General features: G+C 41.2%; 1 protein-coding gene across 1 annotated transcript in view; it reads right to left on the reverse strand.

Moving 5' to 3' along the window:
* LOC101859657 (sex peptide receptor) overlaps positions 1–11,319 on the reverse strand; it is a 159,122-nt gene extending 147,803 nt beyond the window's left edge. The window contains exon 1 of the mRNA XM_005104163.3: positions 11,189–11,319. The gene's annotated coding sequence lies outside the window, so the exon portion shown is untranslated. The remainder of the gene's footprint in view (positions 1–11,188) is intronic.
* Between the last annotated feature and the right edge of the window lie 283 nt (positions 11,320–11,602).

Consider the following 11,602-nt stretch of genomic DNA (forward strand, 5'->3'; position numbering starts at 1 on the left):
GGCAATGTAACCCACCAGATGGTTTTACCTGGTCTAGAGGCACCAAGCAATTTGATTGCTTTTGTCTCCGTCGGAGACGTCTCCGGTAGATATTGCGGGATCACTCAGATAGTGACAGCCATTATTTCATGCTACGTTTGGAAATCCAAATACGTGGGGGGGGGTACCAATAGTTTATTCTCTCAAAGGTGGAAAATGTGGGTGCTGGCTATTTTTAAAAGTTGACAACCAATGCTCTAAACTATTTTATTGCCTCAGTTTAAAGCTCTATGCTCCATTTTTGGTCCCGTTATCACCTTGGGCATCCTCAAGCACTTGTTAAAATTTCAAACGCTTCTCTAGACGTCCGTCGTTGCTTGAATCGACCGTAAGGGTTGAGTCAAACTTGATGGAGAAAGTCTTCTTTTTTTAAACTCTGATTAACTTGTTAATCGAGGAACAGATGATCTATATTACAATAGGTGCTATAGGGTTACGTTTATTTGTGCTATGTTTAGATAGCGTGTGCACTTTAGGCCCATTTGGTACCTTTGAACAGGTCGAGAATACCCCTAGACAGTCTTGTAAAATGAGTTTGTAACTTGATGGATATAATTTAAGTAATGGGAAGTTTAAGCAGCCTCTTTCCATAAGTTTCAATTAGACACCCAATGGTATGGTTCTCAAGGCAAACTGACCACGGTGTACTGTCTGTATAAATATACAGTCGAACCTGTCAAAGACGACCACCCATTGCTGACGAGGAAAGTGGGCATCTTAAACAGTCATTCCTCCTTGCCAGTGCGATTATTATGCAGAAAAAAACCCAACATAAAAATGTTGTAGGAATGGGTGGGTGGGAGGTGGTCTTTAGTAGGGCGGATTCTTTTGGAAAAGTTGTTCGTTAGAGTAGGTTCCAGTGGAAGGTTATAAAATTATGTATAAAATTATAAAATTATATACATATAAAAGATCCCAACAGAAAGACCGATATGTTCGATAAAAATCCCACCTCACTCGAAAATCGAACTCGGGTCTCTTATGTACACCGACAAAGCGCCAAACCGCTACATCACATAAACTGGTGTGTTTCACATTTTTCTCGCCTTTCTCCTAGTTTTATTTTTTTCTTATAATTATAGCCATTCCTCGCCTTCCATATCTCTCCTTCCCCACCATCTCTGGTCGTACTCCTCCCCCTCCCTCACCCCCAGTCTGCCCGTTCTCCTTTCCTACCAACAATGCTCCTACTGTGCTTTCTGTTTCTCAAACTCGTTATCGTGCACTGTCCTATTTTGTGTGCCCATTGAGAACTGAATTGTGAATAGCTCATTAAAGCTATGTCCTGCACGTCTTAAGTCAACAAAGCCCATATCGACAATCTGGCATCCCATTGCAGAGAGAGGCATATTGGCTTTGGGCAAAGCAATATAATTAGAGGAAAAAAGATAGGGCATAAACACTTGAAATGTGGCGTCAACTGATGATGTTAAGTCCTGAGACGGTACGAATTGCCTACCTTTGAGAATCAATTGTGAGACAATGTGGTGACATCAGGCGCTCGTCAAAATAATAAAATCAAGAAAATTGGTATTTTTTTCTGTCGGTTTGGCAAATCTTTAAGTTGAATTTTTATTTCTGTCAATTAAAAAAACAAACATTTCCGTTCGAAATTTCCGGAAAAACGGAGATTAAAAGCACACAAGAACAGTAAGCTTTCAGTTCCCAAGGACATGCTTTGGAATTCACGAAAGTTTGGCGGTTATTTTCTATGACCTATGAACCAGGCAAAACAACTGCAAATATCTCGACTTCTAATCAAGATATTATGAGTATTTTTTTTCATCGGAAACAGGACAAATGAGCAAAGTTTAAGATTATACTAATACCTCCAAATGCCCCAAAATTGACGTGCACCTAATTCCACCAATGCCGTGCCATAATTATACGAGGCTAACAATATTAAATGTGGAAATACAAGTGATACAGAGAAAATGATGATGGATCGGTTACTCGTTAAGAAAAGGTCGACGATAAGTGTGACTAGAAACTCGCCGAGAATAAATCAACACGAACTCCGGAAGGTCGCGGAAAATGGTGACTGAAGAGGTCAAGAAAGAGAAGAAAGGGAAGGGGAGGTAAAGAGAGGGGAAAGCTGAAAGAAAAGATCGAGAAAGGGAAATAGTAGAAAAAGAGGTAGAGAAATGGACAAAAGTGGAGGAAAATGTAACTAAAGGGAAAATGTGGTAGGAGAGGTAAAGAAAAGGAAAAAGTGGAGGAAGAGGTAAAGGAAGATTTTTAAAAAGAGAAAGGAGTGGTCAAGAAACTAGGTGAAACGTGGACTTCGCTGAAGAAATGATAGGCCTTATGCACCGGACAATCATCTTGGAAGGAGACCAGTTGATGGCCCATGATTACCCTCCAGGGGAAGTTCACAGACAAGGATAGGCACGTTTTCTACTGGCCTTCACGTCGCACGACATTGAGTGACGGAAAGGGCACTGAAAAACAATTGTCCACACAAACACGTAGAAAGCTTTGAAAGTTGCCTTTCCTCTATTGGAAGGTTCTATAAGCTTTTAAAAGAGTGAGATTATGGTGAAGGGAGATGGGTATTATACATAAACATACAGACTAACACACACGCACGCACACACACAAATATTCACAAATACACACTCAGACTCACACACATACATACACACACTTGCACACATTCACAAATACACACTCAGACTCACACACATATATACACACATGCACACTCACGCACATGCACATGCACGCTCACACACACACACACACACACACACACACACACACACACACACACACACACACACACACACACACACACACACATATCCACAATGTAATAACATACATACGAACACACATACACACATACACACACACACACACCACAGAGATACCCCTACATCAATAAATGTATAAGTCTCCCTGTCAACCTTTGTTTTAAAAATCCTCTTTACGTTTTAACAGACATGCAGTGTTGCCCACGCATGGATAGTTTGTACCAGGAAAGCAACACAACTATAAATAAGCAAACAAGTAGAGGGAACGAAAAAAACACCAACACTTGACGATAATGAGCAAGAGGCCGAAATGCAATCAAAATGAACATATCACACGAAACCTGAGAAGAACGAGACGCCAATTTTGATGGGAAAGAGGAGTAAAAGGAAGAAAAAAAGGGCAGGAAGAATTATCACGGCTCGTTCATTTTTATAGCAGCTGTGCAGAAATGGATAGGGCATGAAATGTTATTGCCGGTTCTTGATTCCCTTTCATATTTTTTATTAATCCTTTCTTGGGTTATTGAAAGGAAAATAATTGTCAACAATTTAGAGAATATCTTGTGATTACTCTTCTTCGTTTTTCTTTCTTTCTTTCTTTCTTGTTTTGTCATTTTCTCTTGACAATTGAGAATGGCTGGGGGCGGGTGATGTTGGAGAGCGTTATTGACGCCAGGGGCCTAAAGATAAGCCAGCCGTTGTTGAGTTTTGGCTGGAATAATTCGGGTTCGTTTCGGTGTGGGCTCTCTAAAGAGAATTACAGTGTTACGCCAGGGAAAACAAAGGAACGAAAATACTGGAGAGGGAGCGAGAGAGAGAGGGGGATAGAGAGAGAGAGAGAGAGAGAGAGAGAGAGAGAGACAGAGAGAGAGAGAGAGGGAGGGAGGGAGAGAGAGAGACACACACACACACACACAGAGAGAGAGAGAGAGAGAGAGAGAGAGAGAGAGAGAGAGAGAGAGAGAGACGCCAGGGGCCAAAAGATGGAGATGGAGTTTAGAATACACATAATAATATGAAGACATACAAATGCACAAACACGTACGCACACACATACGCGCTCACACACTCACACTAAGACACACACACACACATACACACACATATACATGCATACACACACACAAACATACACACATACACGCACAGAAAAACACAGAGGGGGAGTGAGTTGGGTGTGCGGCTAACAGACAGACACACAGACAGACAGGTATACAGACGAACAGCTGATAGACAGACAGACAGACAGACAGACAGACAGACAGACAGACAGACAGACAGACAGACAGACAGACAGACAGACAGACAGGCAGACAGACGGAGGAGGTAGGAGTGAGAATGGATAATAGGATTCAATTCATGATGGGCTGATGGGCCAAGTAGCTGAAAAGGGAGGGGGGAAGAAGGAGGGAGAGTGGCCGAAGAACAAGATGAGAAAGGAATATACCGAAAGAGATATGAAGGAGGCTTCTCCATTTCTCCCAGGCGAAAATATTCAATGTATTATTAATGAGGAATATCTTTACTCTGCTAATGAAGGAGATTAACAGAAAGCTAAAATATCTCCCTCCCCTCCCCTGCCCCCCCCACCCTTCCCCGGTCCATTCTTTTTCTTACTAAAATGTATGAAAGTGTGCGAGGACAATAAGTTCAAGATGAAAGGAGCTGCTCATGAGGAGTAAAAGGAGGGAGAGGGGGAGGAGGAGGAGAAAGAGGAGGAGGAGAAAGAGGAGGAGGATGAGGAGAAGGAGGGAGAGGAGGAGAAGGAGTAGTATAAACATCTCGTGGTTAGTTTAACCTTCCGTCAACATTTTAACAGAGGTTTATTGCAACTTCAGATCTTCTGTGGTGCGGGGGAGACATAACAGAGGATGAGAATGGAAGAGTAGTCAAAGAGGGCAGGAGATGGGGGTTGGGGGTGGGGGGGGGGTTGGTTGTACTGCATAGTGTCCTAAATTCGCCGGGTACAATCAATGAACTCACAATAGACTCTCTGAAGCTTGGTAGAATTACCATCTTTCTCCCAGTCGTAATTGTACTCACACAAAATCGAAGAAAAGGGAAAGCAAAGGACCACCCTTGGCTTCGCTTTCCTTTCTTTCCATCCGTTCCCCCTCCAAATGGGACAAAAACACAAATCCAGGTCACCTGGCTGAAGACACACAATCAAACGAATAGAACAAAGGAGCAAGTTAGGTGAGAAAAACAAAGACGTTGTTTAGTCATTGATTTCCGCTAACTCTAGGGTGCGGTCACATTAGCCTGCGAGGCATAGGTTAAGAAAGAGCAAATCTGATCGAAGAGTGCAGTGTAGGAAATAACTACTTTCTAGCTCGCGCTGTAAAAACAGCGGCTGAGGAATCAGTGCTCGGGTCAATCACCAGCTGGTGGTGGTGGTGTGGTGTGGTGTGGTGGTATTCGTGCAATTGTTTACGACACTTAGTCACGTGCCAGTGGACACGAGCAAGGAAAGGCGCGGTCTGAAGTCTGAGCGAACTGAAGAAGAACCCCAGGGTCGGTCGGTCGGTCGGTCGGTCGGTCGGCTGCTTGGCAGATTTACGCGCGCCAGACCAGGCCAACCTCCCTGATGATAGATACCGCGATGACCCATCACTTTGACAACAGACTGGGGGAGCTGTATCAAGTCGAGCAACACAGGGGAATTCAACTCGACGTCGTTGAAAAAAAAATACACCAAACAAAACAGCAACGAAAAAAAAAGGCGAGTGGGGGAAGGGGAGGAGGGTGAGAATAAAAGAAATAAAGAAAAGAACAAAGGTAAAGAAAAAGAGAAAAAAAGAAAAGAAGAAAGGCAATGAAGAAAAGAACAGTTCGGGGTCTCTGTGGTGATTCAATAGACGCAGAGGTTGGAATTAAAGGCTCGAAAATCTTGTAAACAGAACTTGATACCGTGGGGTTGGTAAAGATCAGGATGGACTTGTGAGAGGGAAGCCGGTTTTTTTTCTTTTTTATTCGTTTTTTTAAAAACACAAGTGGAGTCGGGTAGCGTTCCGGTTAACAGGAGTGTTAAACAAGTCAAAAGATGAAGTTGCAAGGAAGGGATAGTAATTTAAGAGTAAACTGAGAAAGAAAAATAAGGCAGACAAAGGGAGAGAACAATTGAACTAAGGGAGCGAGGTCGCTTTGAATTGGATCGCTGTAAACAAACTGGAGAGTGAATGACCGAGTGAAAGAATGAGTGTGGGTGAGAGAGAGAGAGAGAGAGAGAGAGAGAGAGAGAGAGAGAGAGAGAGAGAGATTGGGCAGGGAAAAAGAAAGATCCGTTTGACAGGAAGCAACAAACGCTAGTTCAGTTTGTTGTTGAGACACACCATGTAAGTTGAGCAACACTGTCCATAGCTTGGAGTAAACTAAGTCCATGTTCCCAGGCATAGAATATAATATACACTCATTCGTCTTGCATGAGTGTATTTGTGTGTTTGTGTGTGTGTGTGTGTGTGTGTGTGTGTGTGTGTGTGTGCGTGTGTGTGTAACGTTACTCTTTACTTTATTCTAAGAAAATGCAATGAAAATTTAGAAAAAAAGGAGTTGCGTGAAGCTGGGTAGAAGTATTGAAGACGGAAATTGAAAGTATTGTGACCTAAATAAACCTGAAAAGTTTATGCTTTTCAAAATTCTGTCGCTTCGTTTGTCAACTACGTTTAAAATGGTTTCATTCATCATCGCAGTTACCAGACTTTCCGTGCTGGTTGAAAGATGTCGTTGCTTTATACACGTTTTATGCTCTTTAAGGATTACTTCTTTTCTTATGTAAAAAATCTTCTCTTATTATTCATTTCTAAAGCATCCCTGTCCTTCTTTCTTTTGCGCAAGTTTCCTTGCGACTGGTGTCTTCTCCATTTCTTTTCCTTCACCTTGTTTATTTATGTTCTTTGTTTCCTCTTATTACTTCAACGCATATATTTTTATCTCTCTCATTCTCTCCCTATCTCCTCTCTCTCTCTCTCTCTCTCTCTCTCTCTCTCTCTCTCTCTCTTTCTCTCTGTCTTTTCAAACCAAGAACCGTAGCAAATTTAGCTATCCTGCCGCACAGCGCCAGACGCGTAAATTTGTTGGTGTTGCAAGGACTATATTGTCATTGCGTACTTGTAAGGATAAAACAAACTTTACTAATATATTATTAAATAATTTCCTTCGGCAGTGGCATAACTTTAGGACTTTCTAATTCCGCTCGTACAGGGCATGTGTTGAAGTCTTAAGAATGGAAGCATTTTTTTTCGTCAGTGAGCAAGGATACTGTATCTCACTTAGATCAGGCTGGCTCTGTCTGGCATGTTCGAAAAAGCCAACATTATAACTGATTTTCTAAATAAGAAGAAAAATTGTGGAGAGTTCGGGGTTGGGGTAGGGTTCAGAGTGGGAGACTTAACTTAAGATTTAAAGTGAATCTTTTTATTTCTTATGACCATTATACTTTTAGCTTTAGTTTTACGACACTTACAATACAATAAGGTCATATAAGTGCCCAAGGTTAGAGGTGTTACAAGAGAGTAGCAAATACAAAAAAAGAAAGAGGAGAGATCAGGACGATAGATGTTTGGTGTGAAAGAAGAAGCAAACCACACGAAAACCCCCGCCAACGACCCACGAACAATAAGGTGTATGGCTAAAGACACAAAAAACAGAATACGTCTGCAACCACCATACTCCTCATTACCCCATAAGAAAAATACAACATGAATATTAGCATATTATCTCTCTTTCTTAACTAGTTATCACGACTAAACTAGTTCTGAAAGAAACCTTACAGCCCACGACAGGGTTGATTCTTCAATAAACAGCAAGTGGGGAACAGAAACACATCAGCAGTTGTTGAGAACGCAGTAAGTGACGTCGGTAGCCCAGATGTTAGGCTACCGGACTCGTAATCGTGAGATTGCTGGTTCGGGGGTTCAAGATTCAGTTAGGTCCGACGTCGTGTACTTGGGAAAGGTACTTCACACGAATTTCCCGTTTGGCTCGGTCCTTTCCGAGATGGACGTTAAACCCGGAGCTCCCGCCTCCTAAATAACATAGCAGTGTTGATAGGAGCGTTAAACCTATACCATTTCACCATTTTTTTTCAGAGTGAGAACGCTGTCTGAACAACAGAGGCAATAAAGGTTGTGGTAAGGCTATCGACCTCGCAGACTTGGTCCTGTTGTACCTCTTTTAGAAAACATCGCCCAAGACGTTCTTGGGACTCAGGGCAGACCTATAAATAAGCCTAGTATAACCCAGACTTGGTCTTTGTCGCAATTATTTCAGTCGCGACAGCCGCGGATCGGGAGAATCTTAACATAACGAAGGAGAGCAATCTCGTGGGCTGAAGGCTGTGCCGAGGACCTAAACACGATTTTAGGTACCAGTGGTAAAATAATGCGTCTGAATCACTGTAGAAGTTGAAGAATTTGAAACGGTGCATTCTATCTATCTATCTATCTATCTATCTATCTATCTATCTATCTATCTATCTATCTTTCTATCTATCTATCTGCCTGTCTGCCTGTCTGTATGCCTGTCTGTATGCCTGCCTGTCTGTCTGTCTGTCTGTCTGTCTGTCTGTCTGTCTGTCTGCCTGTGTGTCTGTCGGCCTGTTTGTCTATCTGCCTGTTTATCTATAACTGTCTATTTATTCTGAAAAATACACACATAAGAATACGTAAATACTCGTAGACACCCATGAACATAGTACATATTATTATTGTCTCGCTCTCTCTCTCTCTCTCTCTCTCTCTCTCTCTCTCTCTCTCTCCCTCTCTCTCCCTCTGTGTGTGTGTGTGTGTGTGTGTGTGTGTGTCTCTGTATGTGTGTGTGTGTATGTGTCAGTGTGTGTGTGACAATGCGTGTGCACATGAAGCTCCATGGAAGGATTTATCACTGCCTCAAACATAAAACAACGACTTTATGTGTGTTCAAAAAGCAAGGAGACACAATGACAAATACATCACCCTACCGTGTGTGACTTAGTGTGCCAATTGGAAAATTCTAATCTTCCGAAGGAAGACAAAAATAAATTTATTTTACCATCTATGAAACTTAAAACAATGGGTGAAAGGGCATTTGAATACCAAGGCCCCAAGATCTGGAATGCTTTACCAAATACGTTGAGAGAAATCAAATCTTTTGATTCATTCAAATGTCAGCTGAAGTCGTTTCTGTTTTTAAATTAATAAGATGAATATTTGGAATAATTTTCTTTAGTCAGAACACAACGTTTCATGTTACTGTTGTATGTTGTACTGTATTGTAAAGCGCTCAGAGCCTGTGTACTTTATTCGGGGTTGAGCGCTATATAAATGTCATTTATTATTTATTATTATTATTAATACTTCTACTTTCTCATCATAACAACTTTGTTTTCTTTCTATGAAATGCCGCTAGCTATTGTCACAGAGGACTTTTCAGCTTTCTGTCTGTGAACAGAATTTTCAAGCTGCTCTTTTAAACATCTTGACAAATCTTGGGCTAAAACTGTCCTTGGCGAAGACGACTCTCATACAGATTCCTTTAAGTCGTTTACCCCAGCAAAGAGCGGCTGGTAATCAGGATTTCGTGTGGCCTCCGTCGACAAAAGTGGCGTCCCCGTGGTTTCCGGCCTCTCAGGAATTCTGAAATACCAGTTCTTTCCTGCAATTCCAAACCCTCTAGCTTCCCAGCGTAAAGTGACTAGTTCTAATTTTGACCCTCGTCTAAAAGCCAGAGTCCCCTAACATACCCTAGCATACCCGGGGAAGTGCGCGATGAACAAAGGGGACGGGGACTCAATTCAAACTGGGTGTGGGATATTTCAGAGACAGAGTGTTAATTGACACCGGGATGATGAGGTCGCTGGTGGTGAAAAAAAACCCATAGCAACCCCCCCCTTCCCTCCCTCACCCATCAAAGAAAAAAGAAAAGCAAAGCAAAAACAAAAACCAGATTGGCACGCATGTAGGCGAAATAGCACAGAAGCTAAGAGTGACGCTCTGGTGTGATTTCACTCAGCGATAGGAACAGCAACAATGTAGTCATTTCTTGTGCTGTTTCTATTTTCCACCACAGATGTCTTTTCTTTTGTCCTTCAATATTCATAGCTATATAGACATTCATACCTCCGACTACTTCTCCTCCTATACCTCCTCCCCTCTCAACAGGCTCCTCCTATTCATACAGTACATCTTTGCACTGTTTATACCCTTCCACCTCCTCAATTTTCTAACCAATTTTCCTAACGTGTCCAGTAGCCCTTTCTACTTATTATCTTCCTCTTATTCCCGTATCTCCTTCTTTGATACCCAACAAATATACGAAGTAAATGTTAATGGTTTTTAAAAAGATTGACTTTTCTCGTGTATAGGATTTTTGTTGAATCACAAAGTGGGTGTTTTCTGTGAGACTCAGTTATAAATCTAAAACTAATACAGGAAGCCAGATTTAATAGAAAAGGGGGCTAAAAGCGAAAAGAAAACATTCCAGTAATATTTTAAATATTTTTACATTAAACTGAGGGGACTAGTATACGTGGCTACATTTAAAAAAACATGTATGTTATTCATATCTATGGCACTGCTTACTTGATCAAGCGTTAAGACTATCACAGACTTGATCATAAGTAATGAAACTCTACATCAGCGCTTGTCAATCTTTTTAATGGCTAGCGCCCACTTTGGCCACCTTTGAGAGGCTGAATTGTACACCGCCCACCTACATGTTTTCTCAAGAGGGTTATTAAATAGCACCTGTCCTGTCATTACCCGAGTGATCCCCAAAAGCCTACCAAAATTACCAAATTGCCCACTAATGGTGCGATACCGTCCGGCTTGGGAAGCACAGCTTTTATAATGTTTCACAGTAACTACAGTCTGTGTATTTCGAGACGAATAATGCTCGCCAAATCTTTCCTTTTACTTAAAAAATATATAAGAAAACAACAGAAAACCAAGCAAAACAGCACCAGAAAGTTTATGTTACATGCACATGTGTCTGATGCTCATACTATAGGCTTTCATGAGAAGTTTTAGTTAATCAATTATCCTTTGTGAGTTTTAAATTTGAAAATCCTCTCAACTTGTAAATTAGGAAAGAAATCTCTTCTATAGACAGCACAATGTCGAAACAGCATTTTAAGTTTGTCAGTTGAAACATTGGGTGTTGAACTCATTATCTTGAAAGGGACATTTTAAGAATAGCTCCTATTCTTTTCAACGATATGTACGAATGTATACGAAAACCCACCGACGTCTTACTTGATTTGACGGGTGTCCAAGAATATATTTACGCGTTTAAAGCTCACCTTAATATTAAAATAAAACGCACGCGCGATAAAAATGCGCCTTAGCATGTGACATTTCAAAAGCAATGTATATACTTTAATCGAATTGGGCATTCTTAAAACACTTTGAAAAACTCACCCTTAGTTCCCAAAGGCATTCCACATGTTTGTTTTCTGCAGCTTGATCCTCGTACTAATAGCTTGGGGCTCTGTTTAGGAAAAGAACAGCAGAAACATGTTTTTATTTTTATATATTATGCTTTAAAAGCTATCCGAAAGTTAAAAAGAAATAGGAGTTTACACAATCTTTAAACTCAACTAACAGATTAATTGCCTTCTGTTAAAGGTTATAATAATATGATATTAGCACACATAAGTACAATTTTCTAAGACGCCTCGGACTTTAACACCCCGATGGGGTAAAGTAAAACACACATTATATTTATACACAGCTTAATCCGACAGGTTGTTATAGGCATACCTAAGATTTCCTGGAAGTTATGTCTGAAACAGGAGACTCAAAGTCAATTAACCTGGGGTTGAGGGGGGGGGA

Source organism: Aplysia californica, unplaced genomic scaffold (assembly GCF_000002075.1).
Source record: "Aplysia californica isolate F4 #8 unplaced genomic scaffold, AplCal3.0 scaffold00407, whole genome shotgun sequence".
Lineage (NCBI taxonomy): Eukaryota > Metazoa > Mollusca > Gastropoda > Aplysiida > Aplysiidae > Aplysia > Aplysia californica.